The sequence below is a fragment of the Trichosurus vulpecula genome, chromosome 8, assembly GCF_011100635.1.
Source record: "Trichosurus vulpecula isolate mTriVul1 chromosome 8, mTriVul1.pri, whole genome shotgun sequence".
Taxonomy (NCBI): Eukaryota; Metazoa; Chordata; class Mammalia; order Diprotodontia; family Phalangeridae; genus Trichosurus; species Trichosurus vulpecula.
The window spans coordinates 167,670,506-167,685,890 of NC_050580.1; the positions used below are offsets into that span (position 1 = coordinate 167,670,506).

General features: G+C 42.0%; 1 protein-coding gene across 2 annotated transcripts in view; it reads right to left on the reverse strand.

Moving 5' to 3' along the window:
* Window positions 1–15,385, reverse strand: part of MAPK6 (mitogen-activated protein kinase 6) — a 70,215-nt gene that overhangs the window by 29,341 nt on the left and 25,489 nt on the right. Inside the window, exon 1 of one of the 2 annotated variants that reach the window (XM_036734947.1) lies at window positions 6,341–6,607. The exons of the other annotated variant lie outside the window; for it this stretch is intronic. The gene's annotated coding sequence lies outside the window, so the exon portion shown is untranslated. Of the gene's footprint in view, window positions 1–6,340; window positions 6,608–15,385 lie in introns of those variants that run through there. 2 annotated transcript variants of the gene reach the window in all.

A 15,385-nucleotide genomic window follows, 5' to 3' on the forward strand; every position in this document is an offset into this window, starting at 1 on the left:
AAAACAGTAGGCATTTGGGCACTGTGATTGGACTACCCACTCCTTTGTAAATACAGCAAAGTGCTATGAGATCAAGCATTGTGGTCTACCTGATTCATAAACGAAGGACCCAAGTTTGAATCTTAATTCTGCTGCATGACCTTGAATAAGTCACCTCAACTCTCGGTATCGGTTTCCTCACACAAAAGTGAGGAGGTTGGTCTAATTATTTCTAAGGTATCTTCCAGCTCTAGATCTATGATCTTATAATCTCTTCCAAGTGAAGGAGGAGGGGACAAGAGAACAAGGAAGGCTTCAGGACATTAAAGGGATAGGTAGGCTGTCTAAATACGAAAGGGAGGATGGGGAAGGGGCATTCCAGGCACAGAATACAAGCTATGGTCTTTTGTCCATAGAGTAATGAAAGAATCAGGAGAGGTTTTGTGTCAATGTCTACACCTGAATCCTTTGGAAGGAAAGATAGCTCCCCCCACATGACATGACACTGACTTTAAAACTGGTGACCAAACCGTCTCCAAGCACCAGAGGTCCCCTCCTTTTCAAGGAAGAGAAGGGACTGTAAAACCCAGGGCAGTTTTAGTGGTTTGTGAAGAAATTCATCCTTCAGTTAGAATAATGTCAGAATAAAGTTTGTTTGAATTTCTTTTAGAAGCTTTTTAAGGGAAGTTCTGCTTAAAACAAAACTACCTCTATTACTACTCCATAGTGAATATGTATCTAGTATATGCTCTATCTTATTAATGAACTAATGAGTTCTGGTTAAATACAGCTCCATAAGTAGAAAATCAATCACGGGCACAATATCACATTTAAATCCTACACACTCAAGGAATTCCCTAGAAGTAAGAGTAAATTATATAGTATATTCTAAATGAGGTGGATGACTTTTCACCAGGCATATTAATGTATTATTTATGGAGTTGTGAATTGATCTAGCCGTTCTGCAAAGCAATTTGGAACTGTGAGTAAAAAATTACTTATCTGTGTATACCCTTTTTGACTTAGTGATACCATTATGGGCTTATGCCCCAAAGAGATCAACAAAAGATGAAAAGGATCCATATTCAAGCATCTCTTTTTGTTATAGCAAAGAACTGGAAAATAAGGGAATGTCCATCAATTAGAGAATAGAAGAATTAATAATTATACATATGTGTGTTGTATGTGTACACACACACACACACACACTCCCACAGCAAAATATTATAAGAGACGGTTTCAGAGAAACCTGGGAAGACTTGTATGAACTAATGCAGGGTGAAGTGAGCAGAACCCAGGAAAACAATACACAGAATAAAAATATCCTAAAGAATACCTTTTAAAGATTTAAAAATTGTGATTAACACAACAATCGACATTATTCCAGAGGCCCAATGATGAAGCATGATATTCACCTTTTGAAAGATGTGATGATGCAGAATAAGACATGGCCACTGTATGAATATGTTTCGTTACGAAGGTTTTGGTATGTACGAAAACACCAGTTCAGTCAAAAAAAAAGAAAAACCAAGAAAGAAAAAAACATTCCAGGCAGAGGGAACAATCTGAGTAAAAGCATGGCCCAGCATGTTTATGGGAAAGGGGTGGAGGGAGCTGAAGAGGGTGGAGTAAGATGCAAAATTTTGAAAATTCAATTGAGTTACAATATAAGTATATCCCCATGAGAGATTGTTGTTCAGTTGTTTCAATCACGTCCAACTCCTTGTGACCCCATCTGGAGTTTTCTTGCCAAAGATATACTGGAGTGGTCTGCCATCTCCTTCACCAGCTCATTTTATAGATGAGGAATTGAGGTAAACAGGATTAAGTGACTTGCCCAGGGTCACAGAGCTCAGTTAAGTGTCTGAGGACAGATTTGCATTCAGCAAGAGAAGGCTTCTTGACTCCAGGCCTGGCACTCTATCCACTGTGCCACCTAGCTGCTCCTGGAATGGATGAAGGTGGGTTATTTGCTGTCCACCCAGCCACTAGTATTGCCTCCAATTGTATGAAAAAGGAATAATCAGTCCCTTAAGAAGTTCCCCTTGAAAGTATCATTAACTGAGTAATAATGTTCTAAGTTCTTTACAGAGCTCAGAGTAATAAAATAGCTTCAGAACCTGAATTCTGGGTTTTCCTGTTAGCTTTAGCAAGAAAGCATCACAAGATTTTGACAGAGAATTTGTAACACTGTTATAGCAAAAGCCACTCACCCACCTTCCAAGGAAACTAGCTGAACAGTACTAACAGAAACAACTGATTGTCAAAGAGTCAAAGGTGCTAAGCTCTTTCTAAAAACAACAAATATTGTGACATAAAAAGAACCTGAAGACCTAATCAATTTTGTGTATGTTGATTACTCCTATATTGTACTCACCTATTAACAAATACTGTAAATTCACTTTAAGTATTAAAGCTTAACACAGGTACAACAAAAACTGCAAAAGCAAAAAACCTAAGTGTGTAATACAAATTTTACATATAAAAATTTAATTCATGTTCTAAAAAGTCCATCTGCCAAGTCATTGAAAAAATCAGATCCAAAAGAAAGGCCATAAGTTTAATTCCTATTACAATATTTTAATACCCACAACTAATAATAATAAATCTATTTTTAAAACTCTTCAATATATAAAACAAAGGGGAGAGATGACCAAAAAAATTGTCTGCCTTAAGTCTTATTGCCAATCTTATTTTAAGCCAACTTGCTAAACGCTGTGGGTTTTCAAGTCAGTCAAAGCTGTATCTTATTACCTAACTCCAATCTAAGCCCTAATTTTGGAACAGTGTGCTCAACAGCCTATCATGAAATCTTGACAGATGAAAAAGTAATGAGTGGCCATCGTGCTGATCTATTTAAAATACTAAGAAAATAAAGTCTACAAATATTTGTCAAATTATTGTATTTAGCCTTTCATTAAACTGAAAACCTAATGTTTACAGTCATATTTCTGATTAGTTGTTGGCACCTTTAAAATGGTTATTTCTAGGTAAATGTTATTACAAAAGATACATAAACAGTAAAAACACTAAAAAAGTCAAAGTTCCCATCAGTACGTGATAGAAAATACTATATACCATACATAAATAAACTAACAAATATCTCAAAATACTACTAGCTGAACCAACTAACCTCACCAAGAAACCTTTAGAAAAATTTCATTTAAAAATTATGTCAAAATTCCACAGTTGAGCATCTAGTATTTAAGAAACAAAAATATACTAACTTATTTAAGATAACAAAGATAAAAAACCCACCAAAAATACAAATCACTCCACGGACAAAGTATTAATTTTCTCTTTAGAAAAGACAACATCACCAGAAAAATTATGCATTCTGAACAATTTTAGCCCAACTAAATAAAATACAGTATACTCGGAAAGGGGAGGGAAAAAAAAGAGCCACGTTGCAGTCAGTAGTCAGGCTGAGTCATCATGGAACTCATAAAACTTGCTGTTCTTTCTAACTCCCTCCTATACTAACCTCTCATAATAAAAAAATGTACACTAACTGAGTCAGCAAATGCTACTTTATTACCCTACGAAAATTCTCAGAATTAATACATATGTAAAAAGAGTGAAAAACTTTTTAAGGCTGACAGCATCCAGAACCTGTTAAATTCATAAAATAAAAATCAATATTTCTTCCACTCCGAAAGAAAATTATCTCTTGGTGGTTGGACTGGATTGTTTGGAGATTTGGGGAGAGGAGGAGGGGGAGTTTTTATTCATTGGCAGAGGTTTAATGATCAGAGAAAGAAGTCAATGTATTTTAGTTTTGAAGAAAGGGGTTGAGCTCCACTAGAGGAAAGAAATGATCTTTCTTATTACATCTTTATTATCTATTATCTTTCACAGGCCAGAGTTCTGCATATAGTTTATGATTAATAAATGGACGTTCAATTGAAATACAAATTCTAGTCAAGTGCTGAACTTCCAAAATCAACAAAAAGTATTATAAAAAGCTTTTATTTATATATTTCCATTTTCTAAAGTTTTTCTTTACAGTAATAGAGGACAAAAATCTATCATTCTCAAATCTGGCATATTTCCTAGCTTATTTTAAGATCGGCCTGTGAAAAAAGGACATCCAGAAAAGTAAAACAAGAAATATTACGGTACTGAATATTCTGATATAAAAGGGTTTTTTTACAACTTCCTACTAAACAAATAAGTCATAATTTTTTTTCTCAGATTCAGGAGGGAAAGAAAGCACACAGCACAAGCAAGTCTGAGAAGTTTCCTTCAAGTGCTCTCTGCTCTGGATCCTTGATTCTTCTAGTCAGATAATTCTATCAAAGAATCCCATTGTGAAAATTAAACTTGTGATTAATAAACTCAAAAAAAGGAAGATGAAGCAACTCAGAATTTGTTCAAAATAAACAGGAGTGAAAGACTAGCCAAACAATTTGATAAATTGTTTGACATTGCAATCTAGTCCAAATGTCTGATGCTACTCCATTCCGAACCATTAACTTTTCCCCTCCAAAGAAACTTCCAACAGATCACACCAAAGCTGGCAATGAACTTTTAAAATAGAATCATTTTAGCAGTTACACGATACTCCAAGAAACATATCAGTCCTGCTACCATCACTGTGTTCCTAAATACAGTTCCCTTCGTTGAACCTTTTCCAAACGAAGGGCAAAAGAAAAGAAAAATCATTTCTTTTTATAGTCTCTTAGCTAAACAATCCTTACCAATTGGAATTAAAAGAAGTCAAACTCCAATACTTTTCGGTGCATCTCAGGAAAGTCATGGGTCAGAGGGTTCAAAAATAAGAAGGTAAGGATGTATCCTAACTCTCGAGTGACTTTCACGAAATCGACAATTAATTTTTAAAAATTCTGCCCTTTACAAGCTACCAGCCTACACAGCTAAGAAGAAAAAATTGACTTTGAAATATACAAGGAAATTGGCAAACAAATATAAAATCGCCTTTTCTGTACCCCATGCCTGCCTAGATTAGTAACTTGAGGGGAAGAATTTTAGACAACTTGCAATGTGGCAACTGATCGGTAGTTTATCACGTTAAGTCCTCGGGTGCCTCAGCCTCGTAGGAGTCAGCTGAGGCAGAGTCACTGGGGGGGAAGCCGGAGGGAGGGAGGAAGAGGAGATCCGGGAAACTATTTCGACCAGCAAAATGCCAGGAAGGCGTGAGAGTCCCCCGTCACACTCTTTCACCCGGCACCACAAACCGCTCCTGGGATTTCCCCCTCCCTCCAGGGGCCCACCTACAGGCCCCAAGCTATTCAAATCCCTGCCTTAAGGAACAAGGGGTGAGAGATAGAACGCCCACCTCTCCCAGAAAAGCCAAAGTGACAGAAAAGCTGAGTCCCCAGGGTAAAGAAGGGGGTGGGGCGGCGCTGAGTGCCCGGGGCAGTGTAGGGGGATCTGAGAGGACCTTAAGTGCCCAGAGCCGAGGGAGGACCATAAAGTCTTGGGTCCCTGGGAGAACCCTAAGTTCCTCCGGCAGGAGGGGGCTCAGAGGCCCTGGGGCAGGGGAGGAACATAAGGTCCCAGGTCAAGGGGGCTGTAAGTCCCCGGAGCAAGGTGGGGGGAACCTAATCCTGGGGCAGTATGGGGCTCAGAGTGGGGGATGATCATAAGTTCCCAGGTCGGGGGGTGGGGCGCTAGGTCCCAGGAGCAGCGGGGAGAGGGGGAAACCATAAGTTCCCGGGACAGTGGAGAATGTAATTCCCCGGGGCAGGGGGGTACAAGTCCTTGGGGCAGAGGAGGGGCCTCCGCTACCGAGAAGTCAGGGCACCCCTGCCCCCACCCCGAGATCAGGAGAAAGAGCATGAAGGGCGTACCCCGCCCCCCTGCCCCCAGCCACCTCCCCCAATTCCGCCTGTCCCCCCACCCCGGCGGTGGGAGGGGCGGGCGGCGCACCCCACGCCGGGGTATCCGCTTCCCCAGCCCCACTGGATTGGGGGGGGGGGCGCGAAGCCCGGCTGCCGCACGCGGATTCTCCCCCACCCCCAGCCCAGGCCGGTCCAGGCCGGTCCGGCTCAGCTGGAGTAAAGGACGTGGCCCGGCTAAAGAGGCCAGGCCGGGCCGGACACCGGAGAGAGCTGGAGGAGGGGCGGCGGGAAGGAGACGAAACAAAAGCGCCTTTGTTAAGCGGCCGCCGCCGCCGCCGCCGCCGGAGGGAGGGTCACACACAATGGAGGAGGAGAAGGAGGAGGAAGATGAGGAGAAGGGAAAGCGAGAGGAGGGAGCCGAGCCGAGCGGGGGCCCCGCGACCACCGCCGCCGAGCCCTCCCGGACTCGGTGTCCCGTTCCCCGCCGCCGCCGGCCGCCCGTTCCCCCCCCCACCCCAGCGGCCCTTAGCCCCAACCGGCACACCGAACACACTCACGGGACTTCTCCGACTCATCGAGGCAGTGCAGGGCCCGCTAACAGCCCCTAAGGTCGGCTCCGGTCTCCGGCGGTGTTGGCGGCAGCGGCGTCTCCAAGGCTCTCGCTTTGCCGCAGTCGCCGCCATGTAACCCCGACCCGAGAGAGAGGGCGAGGGAGGGAGGGGGAAAGGGGGAGGGGGGATGTGTAGGGGAGGGGCCTCGGAGGACCACGCCCCCCAGGTGTACGTCACAGGCTCCCTAGCTGGGTTCCCAACCCCGGGCCCTCCACCCCACACACACCCGACTCCCAGGCCTGTTTCCTTTTTCCTTCTTGGCCGCTTGCCACCGACACATGCAGGAATTTCAAACGCCTGAGACTGGGGCCTTGGCGCGCCGCAGAGTGAGGAGGGCAGGAAAGGCTGAGGGATCGTGCACCTCGTGGTGCTCTAGCTGTACCGGGTGAGGCGGGCTAGACCGCGAGTAAAGGAGGATGCTCGAGAACCTCTTGTGCTGCTCTGGCTCCCAGGGCTCGCATGCTCTGGAAAAACGTCGAGGAGTAAAAAAAAAAAGTGTTACTATTCTGCATACAACTGCAGACTTGAGTCCAAGGGGCCCTGATGCAGGTGTATGAAATCTGGGTTTGAATAGGTGTATTGGAAATTGGAAAAACGGCAACCGCGCATTTTTAAACCAATCAATTTCGGTAGAGACAGAAGGACCCGAAACAGGCATGGGAAAGACTCATCTATCTGAAAGGGGTTGTAAAAACTAACCTTCCAGGTCTGTCATTTAGGCAATAAACCTTTATTAAGCGTCTTGTATGAGCTAGGGACTGTGCAAAGTGCCGAAGGTAGAAAGAAGGATGTAAAAGACAGACCCTGCTCTCAAAGAGCTCCTAGTCTAATGGTGGTGACAAAACATGCAAACAATTATTTACTGATAAGCTATACACAGGATAAACTAGGAACAATCGCCAGAGGGAAGACACTAAAACCAAGCCAGATAAAGCGAGGCTTCCTGTAGAAAGTGGGACTTTAGCTGGGACTTGAAGGAAGCCAGGGAAGCAAAGGAGATGGAGATGAGGAGGGAGAAGGTTTTGGCCTAAGTTTCATTGCGAAGGACTCCTGGATTCTTCTTAATCTGGAACCCTTGAACTTTATAAATATATATATATGAGAAATGTATTTCAATATACTTTATTTTGTAATCCTAAGTATTATTTGCATTCAAAAACATTCTTCAGAGAAGGGGCCAAAAGCTACACCCCAGTTCTAATAGTCCATTTCAGACTTCCAGCTCTACTATTTGCCATCTTTGTGACCTTGGCCAAGTCATTTCCTGGAACTTTAGATTCCACCTCTATAAAATGATATCTTTTCCTCATAACTCCCACCCCCCATGAAACACCCACTAAATGGCAGCAGACAGCCAAAAGGGGTCCATGGCAAAAAAAAAAAAAAAGACCTCTTAAGAGTCTAAACTAACATCTCTACATCCCTTGGGAGCATAATCTACTAAGCCACATTCTATCTGTCCTAGCCAGGTTCTTATAAGGTGTTTGTTTGGTTTGCTTTGTACTCCCAATGCTTAGCACTGTGCTTAATAAATGCTTGTTGACTGACTCATAAGCTTTGTACTCAGACTGACAACCTCTACGTTGTTACCAAATGTTTGAAAGGTTATCACGTGAAAGGAGAACTTATTTTGATCTACAGAGCAAAACTCGGACCAATGTGTGTTAATTATAGAGAGAGGCCAATTTTCCGTTTAGTAGAAAGAATTTTCTTTTGATCACAGTTAACCCACTGTGGAGTGAGATGCCTTGTTTGTAGTAGCACCTTAGTGAAGCATTAAGAGCCCTGGATTTTGAGTCAGAGGTCTTGGTTTCAAACCCCAGCTCTACTATTTGCTACCTTTGTGACCTTGGATAAGTCATTTTTCCCAGACCTTAGGTTCCTCCTCTATAAAAAGACTTCTTTTTCTCATACTTTATGCCACTAAATGAAAGACCCTACCAAGCTTCAGGTAGCCAGTATTTTAAAGTAGAGTAGCTGAAAGCCGTCCCGTTTGTGACCAAGCACATTTGCATGAGGAAGGCAGGGACTTGGAACAAAGGATTTGAAGTGAAAGATTTTGGCTTTCCAAGGACTTTCTCACCCTTTTTGTATTTAGCAGTTTATTCCTTTGACAAAGCCAATAGAGCTTGTGGGGCTTGACTGAGGACAAGGTCCTTCAGATCCTTTGGGTTTTGTTGGAATGAGCCCTCCTGGAATGGTTTAAAGGGGAACAGAGGTTGACAATACAACCACTAATTGAATGGAGTTGGGTACTTTCTAAAACTAAATCCAGCTCCTTCTCCCCACCCCACTTCCTTTGGAGCTAAGTAGATAGGAGTGTAGTGAGTTTGCCCACAGTTTTTTCTGCCAAGCTCTGAGGAGATTTGAGGTGAGTGGAGTCCAGACTTTCCCAGCCCACGAAATAGAAGCTTCAAGGGCAGTGGTCAAGTATCAAAGTTCCTTATTTAAAACAAAACAAACAAACAAAAAACCACGAAATGTGGCAGAAGTCAAAGTGCTTGCCTGAGAGGGGAGCTCAGAATTAACTTCTGTAGACCTTTTGAAGAGCCTAATACTTCCCTAGCTGCTTCCATCTTTTAAGACTGGGGTAGGGGGTTGGGGGGGGGGTGGTAATAAGGTTCCCTTTCAGCTTTAGGGAACTTATTTTTGACTAAAAGCTCTGAATTCAGTCCCAATTAAGTCAAGCCCCCCAGTTACAAAGATTTTTAACATTTAGGCAGAGATTAGGTTCTCTGCCTAACTTTATATCTTTCACTAGTGAGCCCCTTGGCCTCTTTGTGGTTCAGGCAAAATTCAACTTACTGGAAACATTTAGGTAATGAAACAGTGGCTAATATTATTGTTTGTGTGGATAGACAGCCACCAGAAAGGGAAGTTGGGGAAAGAGGTGACCTTTTCCTGGAACTCGTTCCCTCAGCCCAGGTCTTTGGCTCAGAGATGCCTATAGAGCAATTGATACTTCTCTGTATTTTCCTTTCGTACCATAGTTTAGGCCTACCTCTGCCCCTCAGAGGCATGCTGGATCACCAAGTCCAGTCAAGGCAACAAACATTTATTAAGCACCTACTTACTACGTATCTGGCCCTGTGCTAAGTGCTGGGGAAACAAAGAAAAACAAAAAACAGTCCCAGCTGTATCATAGTCTAATAGGAGAAATAACATGCAGACGACTGTATAGGGAGTGGATAAATTTACTGGACCTGGAGTCAGGAGACCTGAATTCAAAATCTAGCTTTGTATACTCATTACTATGTGACCTAGCTGTGTGACCCTGGGCAAGTCACTGTATTATGAAGTATGGTGATTGGTTCTTGAGTTGGCCCATCCCTTTAGGACCCTGGGAGGTTCACATCCACATAGATTAGGTTAACACCTAATAGGACATGGCTGTGGAGTTAACACCTCCCCTTAGCCAGCCCCACCTTGGGCCCCATCCTAGTCACCAGTCCACACCCACATAGGTTGCACACCTAATAGGGCTTTGGGCCTGGGGCTTAACACTTAGTAAGGCTTAATGAAATACACTGAGTTATTCAAAGAAAACAAAGGCCATTTTGTTTACCAACACAGTCACTTAACCTCTCCTCTGCCTCAGTTTCCTCATCTGCAAAATGGGGATAATAATAGCCCCTCCCTCCTTGAGTTGTGAGGATTGAATGAGATAATACAGTGTGTAACAAAAGTTTTAAGCTCTTAAAGTTGGGAGGATGATGGTACCCACAGAGTAAGGAAGTTATAAAGAGGGTAATGATAGACTCTCAACAATTTTGGACCTCTTTATTTTAAGATGTCTTTGAGACAGCCACTTCCAAATGCCAATAGGCATTTGGAAATCTAGGACTGGATAAGTAGATCTGAGAATCATCTGTATAAAGATAACATTTGAATCCATGAGATCAGGTAAGATCCCCAAGTGAAATAGTATAGAATAAGAGAAGAAGGTTTAGGTCAGAGCCTTGGGGACGTGCATAGTTATTGGGTGTGTCCTGGATAAAGATCCAGCAAAGGAGACTGAGAAAGACTAATCAGACAGGTAAGAGAACTAGGAAAGGGCAGTATCAATTCACAACACACTTGCTCCAACCTCTCTGCTTCCAAACCTTCCTTCTCCTATATAAATTCCTTAGGACATGACCCAGTCTCTCACTGGAGGGTTTTGGTGATTCAAGGAGGTGGATAGGCCCTGTTCAAACTTGGTGTTGATTGATTTGATCAATCAAAAAGTGTTTTTACCTTATGTGAGAAACTCGGTTTTGGGGATCACTGGACTTCCTAGGCAGGGCCAAAGTCCTGAGGAAGAACCCCGTGATAATCCCTAAGGAAGGCTGTGCAGACTACAGGACTCCCAGAGGAAGACCAAGTGGTAGCCCCCCTTTATCTGTGGGGATCACAGGCTTCCTAGGATCAGACTCTAAGGAGGACCCAAGTGATGGCCCCTTAAGAGGACTGTGCAGACCACAGGGTTCCCCAGGGAAATCCCAAGTGGCAGCCCGCTTAATACCACAGTGGGGATCACAGGACTCCCCAAGGCAGGGTCAGAAAGTTAGCCCAAGACATGCTTCCACAGCTCATTGCTCTCCTGGTAGCATAACCTTAGGAAGATCCATGTGATTTGCCCATTCTCACCCAAAGAACTCAGGACCAAAGTGGGCAGAGGAAGGCATTTATTACCCTCGAGAGAGAGCAGGTATAGTGCTCACTGGGAAAACTCACACTGATACAGCTGCAGGAGTGGCAGTAACCATCACCTCCACTCCTGTTTGAGTTATGGTTAGTTTATGTTCTTTACTTTTTACATAGTTTTCCTAGGTTATACAGTTTATATAGGTAGGATAATAAGGATACAGAAGCAGCAGTGAAGTTAATTAGATCTTCCTTGTCTGGGTTAGGATTAATCTACATTCTTTATTTCCCCTACCTTCCCTCTTTAACGTGTGCAAATTATGCAAATCAATAGGCCTGGACCCTTGACCAAGACCAGACCCTTGAACTGACATGATAAGCTTGAACTGGTTCAACCAATTTGGCCTCTAGTTTCCCTGACACCAGGATGGCTATTGACTTGACAAATAAGTGTTAACTCGGCTATATGGATAGCTTCTGTGGGAGCAAAACCACATACCATACTATCTTTTCTTACACCTTATAAAGGCAGTACTTTTTTAAGTGGATGAGATAATCAGTGGAGTCCTACTTGTCAACTGGGAAAGCCCAAAATCAAACTGCCCTCAAGCCAGGAATGAGGGGTTCTTGGGGATAGACAAAAAGAGCAATAAGTTTAACTACTTTAGTGATATTACAGTAAGTTTCTGAAAAGTATTTTGTAAACTTTTTGAGTTATCATATAAAACAGACAATTATACTAGAGAATGCCTATTTGAAACATTTTGCTAAGTCAAAATGTAATACAATCACTCGTAATTTACTTGCTTTTGTAAATAGGATTTCCTTAAAATGGGACAAATTTTAAGATGGGTAGATTTAAATGAATAATTGAGGCTGTTGTTAAAGGACTCATTTTTATCATTTTTACACAAGGATAAAAATGTCTTTTGGCTTCAGGGAAATTCAGTTCAGGTTTTGCCTCTTGCTTTGGCAAGCTGCCCTGATTTGTGCTCCTATCTTGACAGCTCTGCTAACCTAGGAAGAACAGATGTACCAAATTTCTGGACACAGTCCCTGTGTTTTAACCTTGAGGCCCTCAGAACTGCACTATTTCCACAGCAATGATTGATCTAGAGAACACAGCCATGATCATGACCATGACCATGGTCAGTAAGTTAGGAGAAAGGGCACACCTGAATGTCCCTAATAGTCACCCTCACCCCCAGAGATATAAGCATTTTGAACTTGGGGACAAAAGGAATATGCCCTGCTTCACAGTACTTCAGTGTCCAAGTCTACACACTCATTTCTGGAAGGTCATGACAATAGCTCAATAAACATGAAATGTATAAAGATTTAGGAATAATAAACTTTACTAACACAGTATTGCTTCTACAGCAAAGAGGATCCAATAGGGACCACCTGGGTAAATAGCTATTTAATAAGATAAATGACAGTTTAATAGTAGCAATTGTTTCATTTTAACTATCTCTGATGGTCTGGAGGAGGTTACTTCTCTAGTTCTTCAGCGCTATAGATCCAAACACTTGGTTGCCAATTCCATAAGGGTGATCGATCTCTAGGAGTCATTAGAAAGAAGAAAAAACTCACAGGAGGCTTGCATTATGTACCATAATGAAAAACCAATAGAAACATAAATATCAAGGTATTTCAAATCAGTAGTATTTATCTGTCCAGTTTTGTATTCCATAGCAATGACACTAAAAGATATTTTATCAAATAGCAAGGCTTTGTTTTGACAACCTGAGAATTTTAGAGATTATTCCAAATCTCCCTTACTCTTTTAATGAACCTTAATAACTTATATGTCTAATATCTTTTTGTTTGACAAATAGCATGGTTTAATAAAGAGAGGAACAGCTTGGAAGTCATGAAGGCTTGGGTTCAAGTTCTGATTCTAATGTACAGCTAATTTACCATGGGCATATCCTCTCAGTCATATCCTCTCAGTACCCATTGACAAGGCTAAGACTATAAAAATTAAGGGAGAGTTGCCTCTCTGGGTGGTAGGAGAAATTTCCATACCTGAAGTTCTTCACACTGTTGAAAACTGGACTGTTCCAAACAAACAAATTTTCCCCCACCAAAAAAACCCACACCAAACTCTTTTATTTATCTGAACTTTTCTTGAACTTATTTGTTCTATATTTTTTAACCTTTGCCGCATGTCAGGGTAAAGATTTCCTTAAAGACTTTATAGAGTTCAATGAACATGTCATATCTCCAGTCCTTCTGTGATGCCTCATGTTGTTATTGTTCATTCTTCGTTTTCTAAGAGGATCAATGATATCATGGAGTGATATCTTGACTTGCATGTGAAGAGCATTTAAGCGAGGCAGAGTTGCACGAAGTTGTCAGTATCACTCTTCTCTTCCAGTCATTAAAATTCAGTGGCAAGACAAAAGTCAGGATGACTGGTGATGGCCTGGGGTGCAGTGGATGACTTTGGGCTACTGGGCTATTGGCTATGCCAATATAGTACAAGTTCTAAAAGGTCCTTCTGTGCTAGAAGGGCTTTGAGTATGACCCTGGTAGCAAAGCAAGCTTGTTTTCTAAATTATTACAGAGAAGGGGTATCACTAGTAGTCTGGCTACCCAGTGGCAGTTTTTTTTTTTTTTTTCATGGCAACCCATAAAGCAAAGAAAAAATTTAAATGGCCCTCAGGCTCATGCAGCCCTTTCCTCTTCTCCAGCAACAGTGGCAGGAAAGAGGACAGAGGACTCTAAGAATTTACTTTTTAGACTGTTAATAAACTTCATTTGTGCTATTGGTCCTCTTAAATCTGAGATCCTTGTCCAGTGACCAACAAGTGGACATACTTCCCGAGGGGCTGAACTTTAGATCTTGACATTCTTGTTATGACCAAAACCAGAAGAAAGAAGGAAGTTATGGCTAAATGAAAAGATGACTCTGGTACTTCTAGAGGAGCAATGGAAGGAGGTAATGGAGTGGGTTTTATCATATGCCCCAAGCTACTAGAATTATTTCATGGGACATTTGGAAATCATGTATTCCAGAACTTATGGTAAATGTTTGCAGAAAGACAACCAGGAATTCTCTCTTACTGAGAATGAACTGGTAAAGAAATTCTATGAAGATCTTGATAAGACCCTCCAGATCTAATCAATATATACTCTGTTACTTGGTGGATTTAATGCAAAGTGACTGTCTCTCCTGGCCGCTATTTCATAACATCCCTGGATATATTTCACTCCCCTTCATACTCTGCTCATCTCCTCCAGTACCTTGCTTCTGCAGGTATACCCTTTCCTTTCTACTTTCCACACCCCTAATTCCCTTCTTCTCCAGTTCTGGAACCATAATTAAATCAAGTCCATTGTTCCAGGATAGGGTGCTGTCATTCTCCGCTTTGGACCTCACTTTCCATAACCTAACTTTTAAGATCAAAGTACCTCCCTGCTGGCCACCACTCCTCTATATGTGTAGGGTCTCAGAATTCAAATGGCTTTTAGATCTCACCAGCACTTAGCATATAGGAAATATTTAATAAATTCCTTTTTCATTCACTACTTCTTTTATTCAAATATCTGAAAAGGTGAGGATAGGGAGAAATTTATGGAACAGTATGAATCACAAAAAGAAATGAGAGAATTCAAAGACTTGTAGAACCTCCAGTTTAAGGAGGAGACCTAGGCCAAAGAGGTTTCATCTCTCTTCAGGCTGCACTGCTGACTCATCTCCACAGGACATTCTCTATCATATCCCCCTCCCCATCCTTTTCAGCTCCCCTTTATGTCCTATCTCTCCCTTCCCCCCCCCCATTACAATGTCAGTTTCTTGAGGTCAGGGACTGTCTTTCTGCTTTTATTTGTATTCCCAGCACTTAGCCCAGTGCCTGGCATAAAGTAAGCACTTAATAAATGCTTGTTCATAGCCATTAACTGACTTTTTTTTGACTGTTCTTGACTGACTTGTAGATGATACAGAAATTTTATGGTTCTATATTGTAAACTTTTTTGAAAGAATTAGTAAGTCCAGAAGACTTATGTGAACTGATGCTAGGTGAAGTGAGCAGAGTCAGGAGAACAACATATATAGTGACAGCAACATTGCGTGATGATCAACTTTAATAGATTTGGCTCTTCTCAGCAATACAATTACCTAAGACAATTCCAAAAGACTCCTCATGTAAAATGCTATCCACATCCAGAGTAAAAACCATGGAGTCCTGAATGCAGATCAAAGCATACTATTCTCACCTTTTTTTTTGTTTTTTCTTTCTCTGGTTTTTCCCTTTTGTTGTGATTCTTCTTTTACAACATGACTAAGGTGGAAATATTTTAACCATGATTATACATGTACCACCTACATCAAATTGCTTGCCATCTTGGGAAGGGAGG